Raw genomic sequence first — 24,157 nt, forward strand, 5'->3', positions numbered from 1 at the left:
GTTTTTTTTTTTTTTTTTTTTTTTTTTTTTTTTTGAGATGGAGTTTCTCTCTTGTTGCCCAGGCTGGAGTGCAATGGCTCGATCTCGGCTCACAGCAACCTCAGCCTCCCAGGTTCAAGCGATTCTCCTGCCTCAGCCTCCCAAGTAGCTGGGATTACAGGCATATGCCACCACTCCTGGCTAATTTTGTATTTTTAATTTTGTATTTTTAGTAGAGGCAGGGTATCTCCATGTTGGTCAGGCTGGTCTTGAACTCACAACCTCAGGCGACCCGCCCGCCTCGGCCTCCCAAAGTGCTGGGATTACAGACATCAGCTACTGCGCCCAGCCCCTCCTCTGGCTTTTATTCTCTCTGTGTCTCTCCCTGTCTCATTAGGTCTCCATCTGGTTCTCTGATTCTGTCTAGGTTTCTCTCCATTTCTTTGTGCCTGTTCTCCCTTTGAGATGCAGTGGGGAGGAGGAGGAGCTGTGGAACTTTCCCAGGATGGGCAAAGGGCACCTAAGGGAGTAGAGGGAAGGGTGTCAGAGTTGGGTTAGGGGAAGAGGTGACTGTCGTTGTGGCTCGAGATAACACAACTACCTGAAAATGTCAAATTTGGGGTTTCTTTTTTTTTTTTTTGAGACGGAGTCTCGCTCTGTCACCCAGGCTGGAGCGCAGTGGTCGGATCTCGGCTCACTGCAAGCTCTGCCTCCCGGGTTTACGCCATTCTCCTGCCTCAGCCTCCTGAGTAGCTGGGACTACAGGCGCACACCACCTTGCCCAGCTAGTTTTTTGTATTTTTTTTTAGTAGAGACGGGGTTTCACCGTGTTAGCCAGGATGGTCTCGATCTCCTGACCTCGTGATCCGTCCGTCCCGGCCTCCCAAAGTGCTGGGATTACAGGCTTGAGCCACCGCGCCCGGCCTGGGGTTTCTTTTCGCTTTCAGTCCCCTGGTTTGGCCTCTGCGATTTCCCACCACAAAGTACCCTGGTGGTTCTGGGGAACCAGGCTGTGGAGGAGAAAACTGAGGCCACGGGATGGGGGTTCAGGAAGATCAGAAACTGTCGAGGGTCTTACTGAGCTGGGGTCTGAGGCTGGCCTACTTGCCCCTAATTGCTCGTCACCCCCAAATCCAAGTCACAGCATTAGATGGGGAGTGAGGAAAGATTTTAGAAATCTTACGGAAATATATTCCCCAGGCTGGGTGCAGTGGCTCACTCCTGTAATCCCAGCACTTTGGGAGGCCAAGGTGGGAGGATCACTTGAGGCCAGGACTTTGAGACCAGTCTGACCAACATGGTGAAACCTCATCTCTACTAAAGATACAAAACAATTAGCTGAGCGTGGTGTCACGCACCTGTAATCCCAGCTACTTGGGAGGCTGAGGCACAAGAATCTCTTGAACCCGGGAGGCGGAGGTTGCAGTGAGCCGAGATTGCGCCCCTGCACTCCAGCCTGGGCAACAGAGTGAGACTCCGTCTCAAAAAAAAGAAAAAAAAAAAGAAATATATTCTCCAAAAGAAGACCTCCTATATTTTATTAGGAATAATAATAGTCTGCAGCCTAGGCTGCAGTTGGCACACTATATTCGTATCCTGAACTACATGGAGGCGCATTTGTACAAACATGGTTGTGCTCTTCAACTCAATGGATCCTTTCAATAACCTTGAAGGCAGTCAGAGCCAGAATCACACCCTTTGATTAGTCCATGAAAGAAACCTGCCCAAAGCTGTTTGGCCAGTAAGTGCACATATGGCACCAGGATCCAAGTTGCTGGGCCTTGTGAGCAGGGTCTCAGTATAACCTTTCTAGGGTTCCCCAAGCCCGGCACACACCGGGAGAGTGAAGAGGCCTCCCTGGGCTGGGCTAGCCCACCACTGTTCTGTGGTGCGGAGCATAGCACCTCCATTCTCACCCAGCCTACACCCCTGCTCTATTGAGTGCGACAGTGTGCTCTGTGCACACTTACACGAAGGTGGGTTTGAGTTTATGGATTAAGAGAATTATCCCAAAGGGCCAGGCGCGGTGGCTCACGCCTGTAGTCCCAGCGCTTTGGGAGGCCGAGGCGGGTGCATCACCTGAGGTCAGGAGTTCAAGACCAGCCTGGCCAATATGGTGAAACCCCGTCTGTACTAAAATTCCAAAAATCAGCTGGGCATGGTGGCGCATGCCTATAATCCCAGCTACTTGGGAGGCTGAGGCAAGAGAATCGCTCGAACCAGGAAGGTGGAGGTTGCAGTTAGCTGAGATTGCGCCATTGCACTCCAGCCTGGGCAACAAGAGTGAAACTCCATCTCAAAAAAAAAAAAAAAAAGAATTATCCCAGGTCCCCTTTCTGCCTTGCCCTTGGCAATCAGGTCTGCCCATGCCCCTACCCTGGGGAGAACAGACTGAGGTCACCTTGACCTGACCTTCCTTGGGGGTGGAGGGAGGTGGTACAGAGATGCCTTTGTTTCCTGTGCTCCAAGTCCCTTCTTCAAGGAGAGTTCGTTCCTGTTACATGGGAGCCAGAGGGGAGGTGGGGTAGGGGTGAAGGGCCTTCCCGAGAAAGCTGGAGGCTTTCTAGGAAGTATCTCTTTGCCCTGCGGCAGAGGGGAGAAGCCCTGGAGCACTTAAACATCCTGCTTCACCCCCACCTTGCCTCTGCTTGGACAGTCTACCTGCACTCCAGCCCCCTCCGGAGAAGGCTTCTAGAAGTGGGGCCATGGGCCCATGCTCAGAGTACACCCCACCTCTGAGGCCAGGCCCTGGGACCTCCCTGTAGAAATGCCACCCCCGTTCTTGTCCATGAAGACAGAGCAGGACCTAGGGAGGGTGTGTGTTTATATGAACAGGGTGAGGAATTCTGTGCACATTTGGGGGAAGGGAAGGAGCTGCTGAAGCTCGGGTGAAGCCCGTTCCTGCAGCTGTCCCCTATCCACCACTCTTCAGGGAAGTCGCCTTACAGTGAAGTCACCAAGAGAACACAGGCCATCCTGCCTGAGGCATAGTGACTGTCCTCTGTTTCTGGGAATAGAGGGAGGGGAAGGGTGTGGGGCTGGACAGGGTGGGTAGGAGGGGAGTCCTGCCTCCTCTGCCCAGCTGCCCAGCCTGCCTGCCTGAGGGAGAGGCTTGTAGGCCGGTTTCTTTCTGGACAAAGAGAAGAGGATGCAGAGTCTGTGCCAGGTTCACATTTCCCAGCCAGTCAGGTGGGCAGGAGGAGCCCACCCTTTGCAGCCCCCTCATCGCAAGGCCAGGCCCAGGATCCTGGAGAGAGGAGAGAGGGCACACAGAGCCAGGCAACTGAGTGGAATTGGCAGTGTCCTGGGCGGCCCTGGGTCAAACCTGGCTTCTCATCCTCATCCATGATGACTATCAGGCCTCTCTTCCCGCTGAGCTAGTTTCTCCTCCTTACAGCCGAACAAGAAATCTTTTGTGCCTCGGCCAGCCCAGTACCTGATCTCAAGCCCTCTGAGGGTTGTGTGCGAGCGGGCTGAGCATCTTCCACGACACCTCCCCGTACACTGCCACTTTCCTTTGTTATGACTGGAGGGAATTCCTTTCTGTACAATCTGTTTCTCATTGTTTCTTCGTTTCTTTAGTCTCAGATCTACCCACATCTTCCTTGCTCCAAGCCTTAAAAAAGTGCTTCGGCCAGGCCGTTCCCCTTACACTGGCCTCTCAACTCCAAGCACTAGCCCCTTTCATTCCATCTACCTGGAATGTCATTCCTCCCTTGGCCACCTGGTAAAATTGGCCTCATCTTTCCTAGGGTTAGTGTGGCCTAGAGGAAAACACAAAGGCTTTGGAGTCATAAGGTCCTGGTGCAGACCCTGGCTCTGCTGTAGGATCTTGAATGAGTGAGTCTGCCTCTTGGATCTAAGCGTCCTCACTTGTAAAGAAATAGCAAGATCCACTGCCGGGATTTCTGTTAAGACCCAGTCACAGGCCGGGCGCAGTGGCACATGCCTGTAATCTTAGCACTTTGGGAGGCTGAGGCAAGTGGATCACCTGAGGTCAGGAATTTGAGGCCAGCCTGACCAACCTGGCACAGACTCTGCATGGTGAAACCTTGTTATCTACTAAAAATAAAAAAATTAGCCAGGTGTGATGGCAGATGCCTGTAATCCCAGCTACTTGGGAGGCTGAGGCACAAGAATCACTTGAACCTGGGAGGTGGAGGTGGCAGTGAACTGAGATCGCACCACTGCACTCCAGCCTGGGTGACAGAGTGAGACTCTGTCTAAAAAAAAAAAGAGTCAGTGCCTGGTGCATTGTAGGTGCTCAGAGGCCTTGGCCAGTAGAGCTGGGTGTTTTCTCCTCTGCCCTTCAATCCCATCTGTATAACACACTGCCTAAAGGGCTATGTCCCACTGCTTGTCCACAACAGAGGCTTCATAAATATTTGTTGGATTCATGAAGGCCCCTAAAGCAGCACAGAACTTCCAGAGCTCTGGCAGTTCAGGGCAGCCCCCTGTTCACTGACCGCCCCCACCATGGTTCCCAGAAGGCTCTCCCCCTGCTGCCCTGGCCTCTGCCTGCTCTGGTCCCACTGACCTGCTCTTCCACCCGCAGTGGCGACAACAGCCTCATCGTTGCCTGGTGCTGGGCTGAATTTTGAGTTCTTAACCTGCCCAGCAAGCCAGCAAGATACTGGCTGCAGTGGCACTCTGCTCCCTCCTCTGTGTCTGCCCCACCCTCCCTGGAAAATGCTGCATCTTCCCAGGACTCTGGGTGGAGAGGGCCCAGTGACCCTGTCCCAAGAGGCGGGGTCAGGGATCCTTGGCCTTTCCAGAGAGCCAACCCTTTAGCCTTTAGCTCTGACTGGAAGGGAGCCCAGATCGGTGAGGCACACAGGAGCAAGACTGAGAGCGGGTGTGTGAGACTCTCCAGGTGGCGAGTCCTCCATGCCTCTGCACATCCATCGCTCCTGCGCTCTCCCCTCCCCTCCATGTGACAAAGCACCAGCTCTCTCCTGGCCCAGCACGCTGGCTGGGATTGGGCTGAGGGAAAGAAAGACAGAAAATGCTTTTTTATCAAGTGCCAGGCACAGTGCTTAGTTGCCTTCACAAATACTCTCCTTTTTCCTTTAAAAAAAACTGTCCATTTTACTAATGTTTTAATAGGGAGCATCTGCACATGGGGTATGTATTTTGTAACAAAAGATTCAAAAGGGTATGTGGTGAAAAGTTAGTCTCTGCCCTTTCCTGTCCCCCATGGCCTTTCTGGAGGGGCAACAACAGTTGCTAGGGTCTTTTGTGCATTTAAATGTGCATGTAAAACATACATTACACTTCACCTCCGCACTATGACTTACACATGATGGGAAACTGAGGTCTTCAGAGACATTAAGTACCTAGACCAAAGTTACACAGCTAGTAAGTTAGCAGAGCTGGGATTTAGAACCAGATCTAACTTTTCACCACCGATTCTCTGGCAGAAGTAAGCAGGGGCACTGACAGAGCCCTCCAAAACTGCAGAACCCATTCCAAACCGAGGCCACGCCATTCTGAGGCCTTGGAGATCTGGTGGTCCCACTTTCTTATCTGTTGAGTGTCCTATATCATATTCACATGGCTCCAGGGTCCTGTACTGACCTATCCCCCTATGGAAGGATTCATCCCCATAGGGAAAAAGGGATGTTCCCACAGTGCCCTTTCTTAGCAAATGTGTGGCCAGTGGTCGCCCAGGGTCAGCCTCACTCCTGGGATGCAGGAGGGAAGCCACAATAACGAAGGTCTCTGGTTTCTGGCCACAGGGGATCATGGTTGTGGCTTCAATGATGTTCCCAGAAAATGACCTCATGATCTCTGAGGCAAGAGTGAGGGAGGATGTGAAGTAGGGGAGCTGCCTGCTCCGAGAGCCATGTGTTCATCCATGAGAGAGAGAGGAGAGGAGGCTGCGGGCAGTCCTGGATGGGAGCAGGGGCAAGCATGGACAAGAGCTGTGGACTAGACCCCCAGGCTCTTCCCCCAAGCCTCTCTCCTGGCTCAGGCCAGTGCACTAAGGGATGAGGCCCTCCAGTGGACATTGCTGCATCTCCAGGTACCTCCTTGGGTCATTCCCTCTGGGTTGGACTGTGGGGTCTTTCAGGATCCTAGCTTCCTGTTCAATTTCTTTCTTTCTGTCATGTCTTAAGTCTGGTGTCCCCTCAACTTAAGGGAATATGTTCCTGAGGCCTAGAAGAAGAGGGTCTCACCCCATCAGAACTGTCAAGCAGAGAAGCAGGTGTCAGGCCTTCCCATCCTAGGATGACAACATTCTGTTTTGCGGAGGTAGTCACCCAGAACATTCTGTCCTTGGCATCTGTGTACACACCCAGCCAGGTCTAGCTCAGCCAGGTCTAGCTTGGTGCCTGGTGACCATCAGTCAGAGATGTGCCTAGAGATGGAAGAATCAAGAGGCATTCCCACCCACCCTTCAGGACATTTTTTTTTTTTTTTTTCTGAGATGGAGTTTCGCTCTTATTGCCCAGGCTGGAGTGCAATGGTGCAAACTTGGCTCACCACAACCTCCGTCTCCCAGGTTCAAGTGATTCTCCTGCCTCAGTAAGCAGGGGCACTGACAGAGCCCTCCAAAACTGCAGAACCCATTCCAAACCGAGGCCACACCATTCTGAGGCCTTGGAGATCTGGTGGCCCCACTTTCTTATCTGTTGAGTGTCCTATATCATATTCACATGGCTCCAGGGTCCTGTACTGACCTATCCCCCTATGGAAGGATTCATCCCCATAGGGAAAAAGGGATGTTCCCACAGTGCCCTTTCTTAGCAAATGTGTGGCCAGTGGTCACCCAGGGTCAGCCTCCCAAGTAGCTGGGATTACAGGCATGTAATCCTGTAATGGCGCCACCATGTCCAGCTAATTTTGTATTTTTAGTAGAGACAGGGTTTCTCCATGTTGGTTGGTCTCGAACTCCCGATCTCAGGTGATCCACCCTCCTCAGCCTCCTACAGTGCTGGGATTACAGGTGTGAACCACCGCGCCTGGCCCCCTTCAGGACATTTAAACAAACCAGCTGGCTTGAGTCCTAGACCTTGGTGGGTCTTGGGAAGAGGAGTATTCATCTTAGCTGCTACTAAACACCACAGTAATAGTTAATATAGTACTTTACAGGGAAGCACCTTACGTGTAGTACACACTTATTTCTCGCAACCTGATGAGGTAGGTACTATCTCTATCACCACATTACAAACAAGAAGATAGAGGAAAACACACTCAAGATTACCTGGCTCAAGGAATTGACAGAGTCTGGTTTGAGAACCTGTACTTTTTTTTTTTTTTTTTGAGACAGGTCTCACTCTGTCTGTTGCCCTGGTTGGAGAGCAGTGGCACAATCATGGCTCATTACAGCTTCAGGCTGGGCACAGTGGCTCACAAATGTAATTCCAGCACTTTGGGAGGCTGAGGGGGGAGGGCTGTTTGAGCCATGAGTTCTGGAACAGCCCAGGCAATATAGTGAGACCGTGTCTTTACAAATCATTTTTTTTTTTTTTTTGAGATGGAGTCTCACTCTGTCGCCCCAGGCTGGAATGCAGTTGCGCAATCTTGGCTCACTGCAACCTCCGCCTCCCAGGTTCAAGAAGTTCTCCTGCCTCAGCCTCCCAAGTAGCTGGAACTACAGGCGCATGCCACCACGTCCAGCTAAGTTTTGTATTTTTAGTAGAGACAGGGTTTCGCCGTATTGGCCAGGCTGGTCTCGAACACCTGACCTTGGGCTCCCAAAGTGCTGGGACTATAGGCGTGAGCCACCATGCCCAGCCTACAATAATTTTAAAAAATTATCTGGGAGTAGTGGTGCACTTCTGTGGTCCCAGCTACTCATGAGGCTGAGGCAGGAGGATTGCTTGAGTCCAGGAGGTTGCGGTGAGCTGTGATTGTGCCACCACACTGAGACCTTTTTTTGTGAGACTCTGTCTCCAAAAAAATAAATAACAATAATCACACCCTTGACCTCCCGGGCTCAAGTGATCCTCCCACCTTAGCCTCCTCAGTAGCTGGGACCACAGGTATGTGTCACCACACTGGGCTAGACCCTGTACTCTTAATGACTGCATAGTCCTTGTAGCCTCCATTTCCATTCCTAGAGCATAGGATTTGTACCAAAAATATTTATTGAGTGTCTGTTCTGGGCTTGAACATGAGTAGGGGGATTTAAAAGTGAATAAGAGCCGGGCGCGGTGGCTCAAGCCTGTAATCCCAGCACTTTGGGAGGCCGAGACGGGCGGATCACGAGGTCAGGAGATCGAAACCATCCTGGCTAACACGGTGAAACCCCGTCTCTACTAAAAAATACAAAAAAACTAGCCGGGCGAGGTGGCGGGCGCCTGTAGTCCCAGCTACTCGGGAGGCTGAGGCAGGAGAATGGCGTAAACCCGGGAGGCGGAGCTTGCAGTGAGCTGAGATCCGGCCACTGCACTCCAGCCCGGGCCACAGAGCGAGACTCCGTCTCAAAAAAAAAAAAAAAAAAAAGTGAATAAGATATTGTGTCAGCCCTTGGGGATACAGACAGAAACATGAAAACATGAAATTGTCCTTCAACATAAGAAGCACTGTAATAGAGGCATGAACAACACAGTGGGAAACAAGGAGGGAGGTCATTGCCTGAAGCAAATATCATGGAATTGCAGGCATCAAGAAGGCAGGACATTCCAGGCAGAGGGAACAGCATGGTGCAGGCATGAAAGCTCACAAGAAAGAGAAACATGTGCCAGGTGCGGTGGCTGACACCTGTAATCCCAGCACTTTGGGAAGCTGAGGCAGGCAGATCACAAGGTCAGGAGTTCAAGACCAGCCTGGCCAACATGGTGAAACCCCTAAAAAAATACAAAAATTAGCTGGATGTGGTGGCATGCGCCTGTAATCCCAGCTACTCAGGAGGCTGAGGCAGGAGAATCACTTGAACTTGGGAGGTGGAGGTTGCTGTGAGCTGAGACCTCAACATTGCACTCCAGCCTTGGGCAACAGAGAGCGACTCCGTCTCAAAAAAAGAAAGAAAAGAAAAGAGAAATACGGAGAACATGGAGCGCCTGAGTGTCAAAACATCATGCATGGGCAGTGTCTGTCAGGGAGGTTGCCAGAGAGCTCGGGGTTGGTTGGCCCATCCATCCTGCTTCCTGCTTCCTTCTCCTGCCTCCAAGCTCCCTGAACCTACTCTGTGCAAAGCACTGTGCCAGGTGTTGGCCCAGAGTGTGGGACTGGAGCAGTGGCCTGGGTAGGGGACAAGGGTTTTTTGACCAGCTGGAGACCTTTGTGGCTGGTGTCATTCTGGAGGTGAAGAAAAAGCTGCTGGAAAGAGCTGCCCAGGGAGGACTATGGGAGAACTTGCAGCTCTGGGCCATCTCTGGACATGAACATTTTGCATACACACAGGGGAGCTGTGTGCGTCTGAGTGGGGCCAGGAGGGGTCCTTCTCTCTCTTTTGGCCCGTGCAGCTGGGCTTCTGGAGCTTTCCTATGTCTTGCTTTAGTGCTAGTCCTTGGAGGGTTGCCAGGGAAACCGCTGGCCAGCTCCGGGAGCGAGATGAAGCAGAGGGGAGGAGAGTGGGTGACTCAGGCTGGCTTCCCACACACCGCAACCCCCTCCCCATCACGTGGAAAGGATCTGGGGGACCCCCTTTCCCTGGATCCTACAGGTGACCCTGTTTATTCTTTCTTCTCTGGAGAGAGCAGTCCCTCCCGCAGCTCTGACTGGTGGGAGCCAGCCAGATTTAGCCAGGAAGGGAACCGGCCCCAGGAGCCCCGTACCCTGTAGGTTCACTCTGGAACACAGACAGGTGCATTCGGCCTGGGTGAATGTGAACTCCTGCCGTGCCCATGCAGGCGGCAGGAGCCCTGGCTGAGACGCCCTTCCGGGGGCAAACCCAGGATAATTATTGATCGGGGCCGCTGTGGACTTCTGACCTCGGCCTGGGAGGGAGAGGACCCGGAACGCGGGCCTGGGCTCCCAGGGAGGGAGGTGGGCGGGCCGCGGAGGGGGCCAATCAACACGACCACGACAGTGCGCCCTAGCCCTGCCAGTGGTGGTCGACTCAACCCAAACAAAGCAGCATGTGCTTGCGGTGCGGGGTCGGCTAGGGAGCCGAGCCGGGAAGACACCCCACCGTCGCAGAAAGGGGGTGCGCGCGGCGCCGGCACCGCCCCGCCGAGAGCGCCGCCACCTCGGATGCGCCGAGGGGTCCGGGTCCCTCAGGAGCGGCCGCGGAGGGGTGCGAGACACTGAGAGGGACCGAGGGCTGGCGAGCGCGCGCCGGGCGGAACCAGGAAAGCGGGGCGCGCTCCGGGCTGCCAGCGGCGCCGCGTACCCTGGGCCTCCGCGCCGTGAGCGGCGCGCGCGCCCCCGCGGACCCCGGCGGGAGGAGAGTCGCGGCCGGAGCCGTCACCCCGGGCCGGGGACCAGCGCAGGCGACTCCGCCGCGCGGCCCCGGCCGAGGGAAGGAGCGGGCGGGCGGGCAAGCCAGACAGCCGGGCCGGAGCAACCGCGGGCGCCCGAGGGGCAACGAGCGATGGTAGCGCTGCGGGGCGAGCCCGGGCCCGGGCCGGGGAGCCAGGCCGGGGAGCCAGTCCCGGCGGGGCCGCTCTCCAGCCCGCTCACCGCCCGTCAGGGCCGCGCCGCCGCCATCCGCTCCCGCGGTGCTGCGCGCTGGCGAGGGCGCCGCGCGGGAGAGGGGTCCGGCGCTGGCTGCCGGGGAGGCTGGGGCAATGCGGGGCGCGCGAGGGGGACGTGCGAACGCCGCGGCGCCTTGGGGGGCGTGCGCTTTAAAGGCTGCGTGCGCGTGTGTCCGAGTGGGTGTGTGGGGACCCCGCGTCGACCTCGTAGGAGCTCAGGGGGCTGCTGTCAGCCGCCTCACACTTTCACGTTGCAATTCCGAATAGCCCCAGCCGTCTTCCTTGCTTTAACTTCTTTTTTTCAAAAGCGGTGCCCGGGACTCCGGGGATGGGATGAGCCTGCTGGGGTGCCTGGTGCGGTGGAGGGTATTAGCAAAGCTTCAAGAAACAGGGCCTTATAAGGAGTCAAGACAACAAATACGAACGTTTCGATAAGACTCTGGGGGGCGGGATCCCACATCAGGACCCGCCAGGCCTGGGCTCGTTCGTGTGGCCGTGGGATACAGTGTGCTTTTTCTTTCTAGTCAGGGATAAAGGGTTAAAAGTGCTCCTGGTGTCGGGGATAGATATGGAGAGTCGGAAGGGGAGTTGTTGTATCACAAAAGCTGGTCTGAGGCTAAAGGAATCTGGCAAGATGGTCGGGGTGATCAAAGAGGAAAGAACTCACACGGAGCAAGAGGTGGTTGCAAACACTTGTAGCCAGCAGTGATGGAAAAGGCAAAGAAGAAAAACAAGTGCCAGCTTTTAGGAGGACGGGATTAATGAAAACAACAAGAATTTTAAAGGCTAAAAGAGATACCCATTCTCTCTTTCCCAAAGAGCCAGAGTCAGTTCTTTTCTTTTTGGTCCCTGTGATCCCGCCATAGCTTGTATCAAATAAATGGTGCCAAAAGTGGGTCAAAGAATGTTAGAGCTGGAAAGGAACCCAGCGATGATGCCACATTCTTGTATTGTACAAATGAGGAAACTGAGGCCCAGATAGGTGGAGTAAGTGACCTGCTCGGGTGACATGGCTGTTTGTTGAGTATCCAGGGATTGAAACTTCAAGGACTGAGATTCGTGCTCTTCCCAAAGCACCATGCAGTATATAGATCTTTGCCTAGATACAATTCCATACATTCTCTCTGCAGTGTCCTCAGGGAATGCCCTTTGAAAGGGCCAGCGTGACACCGAATATCATGCTTGGGCTTATGTCATTTTTTTCAGTCTTCAAGTGGTGTTTATGGTCAGCTTGGATCTTAGGTTTCCAGAGCTGTTGGATAGCCGCCTGGGCCATAATAAGCTTTCAGCTGTTGGGTCTACATTATTTCAGATAATTTTGTTATCGTTCAATTAAGATAATAGAACTGTGCCTCTCTCCCCAACATTCTGTTATTGTCCATTTGCTTATGTTATATTGCGTTATGTTCATTGCCTGTCAGTTCCTAGGTGAGGATGTATTTTATTGAGTGTGCCTTTCTTGTTTTAAAATTTCATTTTGTAACACTGTAAATATTGGAGTGGTTCTGATCATTTCAAATGAGGAGAATCTTATTGATTGATTTTATTTTAAGGCTTCGGGTTGTTTTGTTTATTCATTTGGGTACCAGTTTCCATCTCATGGAAGATCATTGTTGGAATGGACAGGGCTAAATGAGAGAAGGGGCTGCGGATTTAAAGAAAAACTTCCTATGTGACAATTTGTGTTATCTGTTACGTTTAATTCAAACAACACCACGCCTTGGGTAAGGTAAGTGTGTTATCTAGGAGATGACTTGTTTGCTACTGTAGCCTCTGGAAGATGAAATTTCAAGCTCCAGATTGAGACACAGGGAAGGAATGGAGATTTTTTTGTTGTTGTTGTAGAGCAAACCATCAGAAAAAAAAAAAAAAAAGTTGATTTCTATCACCAGCAGTTTGGTTATTGCATAACTTGAAGCTAAACTCTGCACAAAATCTTTGCTGTATACCCAACTAAATAAACTATCCCACCTTCTCATCAGTTCTCACGTTTTCAGTGCTTGCATTTTTTTGCCCACAGGTTGTTAATATGGATTGTGTTAAGAAATTTAAGGTGTGTACTTCCTAGTATGTATGATAGTAGGAGAAAAATGTGCTATCATCGTTTGGAGTGTTACAACATAAATATTTTGGTCAACACTTCCTATCCTGCTCTGACTTTTCATCTCATCTCCATTTTCTTCCTCTCTTGATTGTTTTTGTGTCATTTACATATGTAAAAGCCACATCAAGACTAAAGTTGCCGCTTATTACTTTTTGATACTTAAGTCGAGTTTTTTCACATCGTAGTATTGTTAGTATTCAAATTGTCTGTAATTTTTGTTAGGCTTATATATTATGAATCCATTTGTTGTGGTTTATTTGGCTTGTTATGTAGGTAGGTGACACAGTAGTCTTATTGTAAAAGGAAGACGTTATAGATAGGTAAATAACATGCTCAAGATTAGATGCAGGTTACAGGTGGAATCGAAGGAAGACTAACTATTTTCGTGCCCTACAAACATGTCTGTATCTCATAAAGTTATTCACAGATTTCTGGACATTCTATCTGTGACACATTTTTTCCCTTTCTGTTAAGAGTGTAGATTACTGCATTATTCCTACAAAAGGAAGCAAAATAACCCTAGTTTGTATGATTTTTCTGATAATTTGAAACTTATTCTTTTAAAAAGCTATCTGGCAATTCCAGGTTACTGGACTCTTCAGAAGAATATCCTTTTATTTTGATACTATAACGTATCAAAGTATCAAAATACTTTAACTGTGCAACTTAATAAAAATAATGCTTCAAAGTTAGCGCCACACTATTGCTGTCCTCAAACGTGTGGTATTTAAAGGACGAAAATGTTTTTAATTCTGAGCTTTGTGAATAGAACTCTTCTAAAATCAGAAGTGGTTTTTTTCCCCTGCAATGTTGGAAAAACAACAGTTTTATGCTTGTTTCTGGGAATAAGAAAGTCAAACTTAACAATCTAGTTTCCATTGATCAGACAGTTTTTGTACTTAAATTTAAGCTGTAAGCATCAGAGTGATAGCCATTTTATAAAACTGTATTCACTCTTAATTATAGTGGCCTTATTTGAAGTAAAATCTTGACATTGGGTGTTTTATTAATGATGATCCTCTGCTACCGAAAAGCCTATGTCAGTTTGGAGAAGATTTTGCACGTCTAAATCTATGCCGTTTTTACTAATCAAAAGAGAAGAGTAATTTACAGGTGTTAGATTTTTAGTTGGTTGAATGAGACCCCCACTTTTGATGGTTTCAGAGTTGAAATGACATTTTATTACTTTTGTTAGTTTGGGTCACACCCTTCACTTCCTTGGAAGGTATCTTTGAGGTTTGGTTTCCTTTTTTTTAAATGGTAATATTGGGGTGGGGGTGCTTCCTGTTTGTATTTTCAAAATTAGGTCCACATGTTAACCTTCTTGTAGTGTTATTTTTATTTTAAACTTATACAGACAAACATCAGATGCCATGTGGTTTGTCTCTGACCCTTTGCGCTACTTCATGATAGCTTTACTGAGTGAAGCCTGAATACCCAATCGGGAAGGCAAGATGTTCTTGTCTTTTCCCAACTCTCTTCAAAGTTTAACAGCCTTAGAACAGCAACAAAAGCACAATTAACAGAAAAATGGAGGTGCTGCTATCTGTTTCCTTGCAGGTACTTGGAAAATATACAGCACTAAGATAGAGTTGAAACATGTTATGTAGAGCCTTGAATGTCGGTGCTTCAAAGAGGAGTTGCCCTGGGTTTACATGATATAGAACCGCATGGTTTATGTTAAGTAGTAATGATAGCCATTTTTCTGGACTTGCCTAAAAGCCATACACAGTGTCATGGAAAAGCGTTAAGAACAAGGCGAAATGTAGGGTATGGTAGTAGAGCTGAGGAGGAATCACCGTCAGCCTTAAAAAACTCTTCCCTGACTCTCCTGGATAACTTAAGTGGTAGGTCACTTTTAATATAAATGTTGCAGGATGAGTTAAGTGGAGCCTTGAGAAATATGTGTAGATTGTTTCAGTGATTAAAGCAAGTGTTCTTTTCCTGGTCTTTAACTCGCTCTATTCTAAGAAGTGTAATGACTAAATAGACTCCTAATTGAATTGACATTCAGATGTGTTTGCAGTTCAGGGGGAGTTTACCTCTTCTAAATTTTCATTTGGATCACATTACTAAAAACAGTATTGCATTAGCATGGTGCACAATTATGTAGAATTCAATTTGCAAATGAAGTTAATACTTGGAGTATCTTGACTTCCTATTCCCCTGCTGCCCCAATATTCAAGAAAGGAGAAGTTATAATTTGTCACATACAAGATAGTTTCTTCTTTAGGTTTATTCTTAATAACTATGTCCATTTTCACATGGATGACACCATTGAGATGATGAATACTTGTATTGACTGATAAGGAACATTCATCTTTTTCTACCTGCTTTTGGAAGCTAGCTTGCAAAATCTACTACAACGTTCACTCTTCATGTATTCTTCTATTACCTTTGGTACCCTGAATAACCTTTTTAAAAATTTTTTGCACTTTTCTATTATGAAGAGAAATAGCTTCATATTCTATGCTAGTTTTTTGAGGTGCTTGTGCTGACTCATTTTTAAAATTATACTAAGATACAGAGCATGGTTTGAGAGCAGTAATGAGATTCTCAGAAAATATGAAAACTTTCCTTTCTGACTAGTTAGAGAAAGGTTGGGGAAGACAAGGGGAAATACATCAATGAGCCAATCAATTATTGTTATTTGTTGGGATTAATTTGGTGACTAATATTTTTAATGCCCATCAGGCTACTAAATGTGAATTTGGCTTTACCCTGTAATGATAACAGGACAAACCCAACAGGTTTCTAACTTTGCTTGTTTTCCCCTGGTAGGGGATTTCTTTGCATATGGGAAATCAGGCCGAAGTTGCCAGTAACAGCCACATCCATGATTTGTATTAAAAATAACTATTCATCATTCTGGGCTAGAGCTCTGCTTACCACGGCTCACCTGGGAAGATATTCTGATTATGTATCTAATCATTATGATGCAATCTTTCAGGAGGTGAGCAGACAATTAACAACTCCTTCAAATTATGTTCAAAACCCAGAGTTTGAGAAAATGTTCCAATGCCTTCAAGTATGAAGATAATAAAAATATTACTGAATGCTTACCGTTCACTGACAGTGTACTGGGCAGACATTGTTTTCAGTTCTGGCCGTGTGTTAACTCGTGATTCTCAGAGGAGTGGGTATTATTCCCAGATGGAAGATGAAGAAATGGCCACAGAGAAGTTAAGTAATTTGTCCAAGGTCACATTACTGGTCTTGGCAAGGCTGATTCCAGAGGCTGCATCCCTAACCTAGTGTACAGCAAAGGCGAGCCGGCCACTGCCGCTTTGTTATAAGACCTTTTGTTTCTTTGAGGCTTATATTTCTTTGTGTTCCCAAACGGAGTCTGGTTGGTTTTGAATAGAAAATATTTTATAGGTTTAGGATTCTTTTAATGTTGATGAAGATGGTGATAAATTATTTTTCCAATTAAGGTATATAATTCTGGTGGAAATTATATTAAAGCAGAGAAAGTCTTAATTTTTATTGTAAGTTGTCTTTCGTTCTTCTTCCCCTGGCATTACCATATACATCATAGATGAAGAGCTATAAGCTGTCTCCTTGGCCTCTGTTTATAAACAAAAGGATCATTTGTGCCAGTGTAGTGGGTTTGTTGACATACACATCTGTACTGAGAACTCAACAATCCTACTCATTTTATTTACAACTTTATTTTGAGGGGATTTCTGGTCCAATTCTTGTTGCATTAAAGCTTTTTAGAGCTATTAGTCATGATTTCTGGGATAGATTTAAGAATTTTACTTATTTGGGGTAGTTTATTATTATTATTTTTTTTTTGAGATGGAGCCTTGCTCTGTCACCCAGGCTGGACAACCTCTGTCTCCCGGGTTCAAGAGATTCTCCTGCCTCAGCCTCCCAAATAGCTAGGACTACAGGCGTGTGCCACCATGCCCAGATAATTTTTGTATTTTTAGTAGAGACAGGGTTTCGCCGTGTTGGCCAGGCTGGTCTTGAACTCCTGACCTCAGATCCTCCCGCCTCGGCCTTCCAAAGTGCTGGGATTACGAGTGTGAGCCACTGCACCCGGCCTATTTGGGCTAATTTTTAAGACAACTGAACTGTTGTATGTTTAGAGCTCTGCAAAGGCCATTAGAAAATAGTCTCAGAATTTTTTTTTTTTTTTTCCATTTATGATGGTTACTTTCTCTCAGCACTTTTCCTTGGGAGTGGATTGTGAAGTTAAGTCTTGGAGACAGAATTCACAACCCTAAAGTATAGCGCTTTAACTCAGGGAGATCAAGTCGCAGACAAGAAGAACTTCAGTTCGCTCTGCAGAGAGTATAAACTTGTTCAAATAAACAGAGGATGTTAGCTTCCAGGATTGTCAACTGTCACCTTTGACCAGGGTTGAATTTTCTTTGAATGTTGACAGAAGTTACAATGTCAGTGGAAAAAGCTTAATGTGAGGTATCTATAACTCAGAATTTCCTTATGTTTGTGTCAGTGAGATCCTACAATTAAAGCTGTTTCTTTTTTTCTGTGTCTGATGAGTTTTAAAAGCCTTCACTGGGGTTTTCCAGCCTTTAGGTGAGAGTAAGTTAAAAGTTTGTGAAAACTATTTTTTGTTGTCTAAAATTCAGAGCCTAGGTCGGGCCCAGTGGCTCACGCCTGTAATCCTGACACTTTGGGAGGCCAAGGCGGGCGGATTACTTGAGGTCAGGAGTTGGAAACCAGCCTGGCCAACATAGTGAAACCCCATATCTACTAAAAATACAAAAATTAGCCGGGTGTGGTGGCGCACGCCTGTAATCCCAGCTACTCAGGAGGCTGAGGCAGAAGAATCGCTTGAACCCAGAAGGCAGAGGTTACAGTGAGCTGAGATCGCGCTACTGCACTCCAGCCTGGGAGACACAGCAAGACTCCATCTCAAAAAAATAAATAAAATAAATAATTTCAGAGCCTATAGCTGGTGGCAAGTCACTGTTTTTGGAGGAGTGGGATTTAAAAAAATCTAACCTGAGCTAAATGTTAAGCTACGTTAATACATGTCATTGTAGCCTGTATAAAAAGACACTTGAACTTGAACATTTAATCTGTTAAAGTACTAAAAATTGGAATTCATCAGTTTTGTAATATAGCATTCATTCTACAGTATATTTAAATAGGTAAAATGTTCTGTTAGAAATAATGCTAATTCTATTTTTTTTTTTGTTTAATGTTTCTAAAAGCTTTTGGTCATCTTTTAGATTTAGGAAAAGTAGCAAATTAGAGATCTACAGAAATCTACAGCTCTTTAAAAATGAAACAGTTTACCCTGTGAATTTGTTTTCAGGATTTGTGATCTGTTTCTGATGCCAGAAAGGTGAGACTCCTATCTCATTTCTGATAGAAAGTGAGGGAAAGCTATGTGTAGTGAGAACTGGATACTAGATTCTTATCCCAAAAGGTATGGAAGGTTTAATATGTAAGGATACAATGTAAATAGTCCCTCTTTTTGTATTTTCCTTTGGTTATTGTTATATAACTATAGTCATGTGTCACTTAATGATACATGGTGACAAAGTCCTAAGAAATGCATTAGGCGATTTTGTCATTGTGGTACCTCATAAAGTGTACTTACACAAACCTAGATGGTAAACCCTACTCCACACCTAGGCTGTATGATAAAGCCTATTGCTTCTAGACTACAAACCCATATAACATGTTACTGTATTGAGTACTGTAGGCAATTGTAACACGAGGGTAAATATTTGTATATCTAAACATGTCTAAATACAGAAAAGGTACGGTAAAAACATGGCATAAAGGATAAAAAATGGTCCATCTGTATAGGGTACTTACCAGGAATGGAGCTTGCAGGACTGGAAGTTGCTCTGGGAAACTCAGTGGGTGAATGGTGAGTGAATGTGAAGGCGTAAGACATTACTGTACATTACTGTATATTTTAAAAATACATCTGGTTAGGCTACACTAAATGTATTTTGAAAATTGTTTCTTTCTTCAATAATAAATTAACCTTAGCCTGCTGTAATACTTCTACTTTATAAACTTTTACTTTTTTTTTTTTTTTTTTTTGAGATAGAGTCTTGCTCCTTGCTCCTGTCGCACAGGCTGGAGTGCAGTGGCGCTTCTGACCTCAGGTGATCCACCCACCTCGACCTCCCAAAGTGCTTGGATTATAGATGTGAGCCACCGTGCCCGGCCAACTGTTTACTTTTTTTTTTTTTTGAGATGGAGTCTCGCTCTATTGCCCAGGCTGGAGTGCAGTGGCGCGATCTCGGCTCACTGCAAGCTCCGCCTCTCGGGTTCACTCCGTTCTCCTGCCTCAGCCTCCGGAGTAGCTGGGACTACAGGCGCCCGCCACCACGCCCAGCTAATTTCTTTTTGTGTTTTTAGTAGAGACGGGATTTCACCGTGTTAGCCGGGATGGTCTTGATCTCCTGACCTCGTGATCCGCCCGCCTCGGCCTCCCAAAGTGCTGGGATTACAGGCTTGAGCCACTGCGCCCGGCCAACTGTTTACTTTTTTACACTTTTAAACTCTTTTGTGATAACACTTAGCTTAACACATAAACATGTACGGCTGTACAACAGTATTTTCTTTATGTTTTTATTCTTTTACTTTATCTCTTTTTAAAAAAATTTTAATTTTCAAAACTTTAAAACTTTTCTTAGACGTGAAGACATAAACACACACATTAGTCTAGGCCTACACAGGGTCGGGGTCATCGGTATCACTGTCTTGCACCTTCACATCTTGTTCCACTGAAAGGTCTTCAGGGGCAGTAACACATATGGAGCTGTCATCTCCTATGATAACAGTGCCTCCTAAGGACCTGCCTGAGGCTGTTTTACAGTTCACTTTTTTGTTTTAGTAAGTAGAAGGAGTACACTCTAAAATAATGATAAAAAGTATAGAAAATACATAAACCAGTAACATAGGCATTTATTATCATTATCAAGTATTATGTACTGCACGTAATTGTATGTGCTAGACTTTCACATGACTGGCAGTGCAGTGGGTTTGTTTACACCAGCATTGCCACAAACATGTGAGTCATGCGTTGCATTACAACATTATGATGGCTACAGCGTCACTAGAAGATAGGAATTTTTCAGCTACATTTTATTATCTTTTGGGACCACAGTCATATATGTGGTCTGTCATTGACTGAAACGTCATTATGTGGTACCTGACTACATATATGGAAACCCTGAGTGTAGTCATGTTTTACAAATGGGGTCATCTTGCTGTGAGTTCAGATGTCAACTAAAAGTACTAATTTCATTTTAATGTATGAAGAGATTGGCCTTTCTCCTCATGTTGAAGGTATCAAAACAAAATAGAAAATATTTGGCTTCCTGAGTGGCATGGCTACAATTCACATGCTGAGTTGGTGATGAAGCAACATCCCTTGACTTTGCAATACCAGAAAAATGCATATAATTAAAAAAAAGAGATACAGGGGTCTTGCTGTGTCTCCCAGGAGATCCCTCCCACCTCCACCTCAGGCTCCCACAGTATTGGGATTACAGGAATGAGTCACTGCACCGGGCCAGAAAGCATATAATTTTAAGGGAATGAGATCTTTTTTTTCTTTTTTAAGACAGTGTCTTGCTCTGTTGCCCAGGATGAGTGAAGTGTGCCAGGAATGGGTCTTTAAGTAAGAAAACTTACTACTTTAGACACACATTTAAAATTTTGTTCAACAATATGATATTCTCAAAATATATGGTTTTGAATTTTATTTATTATTTACTTTATTATTATTATTTTTTAAAGAGTGGGGTCTCACTATGTTGCCCAGGCTGGTCTCAAAGTCCTGAGCTCAAGTGATCCTCCCACCTCAGCCTCCAGAGTAGATGGGACTGCAGGTGTGAGCCAGTGAGCCTGGCTAGTTTTAAATTTTTATTACCTAAATATGAAGAGGTCTAGTTTGCACAGAACTTAACATTACATTCCAATTTTGTTGGTAAATTTGAACAGGATATAAGTGGCTTTAATAAATAACTAATAAAAGAAGATATATCTTCTTATAGATATACATACATCTTTTTATATGTATACATAAATATTTAAAACTTCTTTATGCCAAAAAAATGCCAGAAACCAAAGCTAAGTGACAAAATAAGAAAAATGTTTCTAATATATATGACAAAGCATTATGGGTAAATATTTGTAATATATAAGTAATCTATATAAGTAGTAATAGAAAATGAACAAAAGAAAAACTACAGATAGCCAATAATCATGTGAAACAGTATTCGCCCATACTAGAAATCAAGAAATGCAAATAAACATGACAAGTTTTTTCAGTTAACAAGATTTATGAAGACTAAAAATACTGAATAATAAGGGCAGTGTTGCTTGGGAATGTGGCACTTTCATACTCATTGGTTGAAATGTACATTGGTGCTTTTTTGGAGGGCAGTTTGATACATGTGTTGAGAGTCTTAAGAGTGCATACTCAGGCCGGGCATGGGAGCTCATACCTGTATTCCCAGCACTTTGGGAAGCTGAGGCAGGCAGATCACGCGATCAGGAGTTCAAGACCATCCTGGCCAACATGGTGAAAACCCATCTCTCCTAAAAATACAAAAATTAGCTGGGCATGGTGGCGCGTGCCTGTAATCCCAGCTACTCGGGAGGCTGAGGTTGTCAGAGGTTGAGGGAGTCAGAGGTTGCAGTGAGCTGAGATCACACCACTGCACTCCAGCCTGGTGACAGAGTGAAACTCTGTCTTAAAAAAAAAAAAAGTACATACCCTTTGACTTAGCAGTTTCATTTAGATGAATTTCATTCTAGGACATCTGAAATACATTTAAAGATTTGTACAAAAGGACAAATCTTAGGCCGGGCGCAGTGGCTCAAGCCTGTAATCTCAGCACTTTGGGAGGCCGAGACGGGCGGATCACGAGGTCAGGAGATCGAGACCATCCTGGCTAACACGGTGAAACCCCGTCTCTACTAAAAAATACAACAACAACAAAAAAAAAACTAGCCGGACGTGGTGGCGGGCGCCTGTAGTCCCAGCTACTTGGGAGGCTGAGGCAAGAGAATGGCGTGAACCCAGGAGGCGGCTTTCGGCCACTGCACTTCAGCCTGGGTGACAGAGCAAGACTCCGTCTCAAAAAGAAAAAAAAAAAGGGACAAATCTTAAAATAGCAATAAATTGGAAAAATCTTGCTGTTTCCATTAGAGGTTTAATAAACTAAATCATTTATTACACCTGTGTATAGCTATCCAATGGAATACTGTCCAGCTATTTAAATTATGTTATAAAACAATATTTAATGACCTACACAGAATTCACTGTATATTACTAAAAATGAAATTACAAACAATCATACACAGTTGTGCCTGGAAAAAAGGACAGGTGCTGAAAAAAGATTTCTTCCGGGTCGTGGAGTTCCGCGTGTGTGCGCGCATGCACGTGCTTTGTAGTATCTTTCCATTTTCTTTTTTTTTTTTTTTTTTTGAGACGGAGTCTCGCTCTGCAGCCCAGGCTGGAGTGCAGTGGCCAGATCTCAGCTCACTGCAAGCTCCGCCTCCCGGGTTCACACCATTCTCCTGCCTCAGCCTCCCGAGTAGCTGGGACTACAGGCGCCCACCACATCGCCCGGCTAGTTTTTTGTATTTTTTAGTAGAGACGGGGTTTCACCGTGTTCGCCAGGATGGTCTCGATCTCCTGACCTCGTGATCCGCCCGTCTCGGCCTCCCAAAGTGCTGGGATTACAGGCTTGAGCCATTTTTCTATAATAAACAGATTATGGCTGGGCACAGTGGCTCATGCCTATATTTCCAGCACTTTGGGAGGCTGAGGTGGGAGGATCACTTGAATCCAGGAGTTCAAGATCAGCTTGGGCAACATAGCAAGATCCTATCTCTACAGAAAATGTAAAAGTTAGCTGGGCGTGGTGGCACATGCCTGTGGTCTCAGCTACTTGGGAAGATGAGGTAGAAGGATCAGCTGAGCCTGGGAGTTCGAGGCTGCAGTGAGCTGTGATGGAGCCAGTGCATTCATCCTGGGTGATAGAGCGAGACCTTGTCTCAAAAACAACAAACAAAACAAAAGACCAGATGGTAATACAGGGAATCCTTTTGTAATCAGGAAAAAAAGTTATCTTTAAAATGACTGTGGCCGGGCGCGGTGGCTCAAGCCTGTAATCCCAGCACTTTGGGAGGCCGAGACGGGCGGATCACGAGGTCAGGAGATCGAGACCATCCTGGCTAATACGGTGAAACCCCGTCTCTACTAAAAAATACAAAAAACTAGCCGGGCGACGAGGTGGGCGCCTGTAGTCCCAGCTACTCGGGAGGCTGAGACAGGAGAATGGTGTGAACCCGGGAGGCGGAGCTTGCAGTGAGCTGAGAGCCGGCCACTGCACTCCAGCCTGGGCGGCAGAGCAAGACTCCGTCTCAAAAAAATAAAATAAAATAAAATAAAATAAAATAAAATAAAATGACTGTGTGTGTTGATTTGTCTTAGAATGTAGAATTTGTTTTTTGTTTTCAGTGTTTTCTTTTAGAAGCAGAAAAGGAGTTTGTGATGTTTTGTTAATTATTTGGTATAGTATCCTGTTCTTTGACATCTTTTGTCGAATTATATTAAAATCATCATAATTTCATTTAACATTTTAGAGTTAAAATAATTTGAACTTCAGGACTGTGTTATTTTTCCTATGCTTGGTGGTAGCCTGTATATTTTTACACAGAAGTGTATGGAGAATTCTATTGTTTTATAATATAGTAAATTGTTAGGGAGACTAAAGGACTGCTTGAACCTGGGAAGTGGAGGCTGCAGTGAGCTATAATGGTGCCACTGCACTCCCAAGCTCGGGCAATGGAGAGAGACCCTGTCTCTCTTTAAAAAAAAAAAAAAATTGTTGTTTTGGTTTTATGTATATATAGATGCTCTGCTAAGCTATTCATTTCATATTGAAGATGTTTTGAAAAAAATGGTGGAGTTTGTTTTAACCCTGAACTTTATGTTATTTCAATATATTTTCTGCATTGGCTTTTCCTCTTCATCGTGATACCTATGAAGGCTGCTAGGCTATGAATTTCTTTTTCTTATAACTCCATTAGTCACACTTAATGAATTCTCTAAATGTTTATTATGGTACTCATTTGGGAATATCTGGTAAAGGAAATCTCTAGTGAAAGATATGTTCTCTTGGGTATAAGTCATTGCTAATACCAGAGATTTATGTTCTGCCTTAATTAAATTTACATTAAATAGTTTCTTTAAAGAATTTTCCTGTATGGACAACATAGCAAAACCTCATCTCTACAAACAATAAAAATATTAGCACGGGGTGCTGGTGTACGCCTATGGTCCAGCTACTCAGGAGGCTGAGTTCAGAGGACTGCTTGAGCCTGGAAGGTGGAGGCTGCACTGAGCTGTGATCGCTCTACTGTACTCTAGCCTGGGTGACAGAGAAAGACCCTGTCTCAAAATAAAAATAAAAGAATTTTAACACTTTACGGAGTTTTTTTTTTTTTTTTTTTTTTTTTTTTTTTTTTT

The 24,157-nt window shown here is 46.0% G+C and overlaps 1 protein-coding gene across 1 annotated transcript in view; it reads left to right on the forward strand.

Moving 5' to 3' along the window:
* The first annotated feature begins 10,141 nt into the window (after nucleotides 1–10,141).
* The window catches only part of LOC108518352 (signal transducer and activator of transcription 5B-like), an 80,065-nt gene continuing 66,049 nt past the window's right edge, over nucleotides 10,142–24,157 (forward strand). Inside the window, 1 exon segment of the mRNA XM_017856624.1 lies at nucleotides 10,142–10,166. The gene's annotated coding sequence lies outside the window, so the exon portion shown is untranslated.

This window comes from Rhinopithecus bieti, unplaced genomic scaffold (genome assembly GCF_001698545.2).
Source record: "Rhinopithecus bieti isolate Rb0 unplaced genomic scaffold, ASM169854v2 scaffold_44695, whole genome shotgun sequence".
Lineage (NCBI taxonomy): Eukaryota > Metazoa > Chordata > Mammalia > Primates > Cercopithecidae > Rhinopithecus > Rhinopithecus bieti.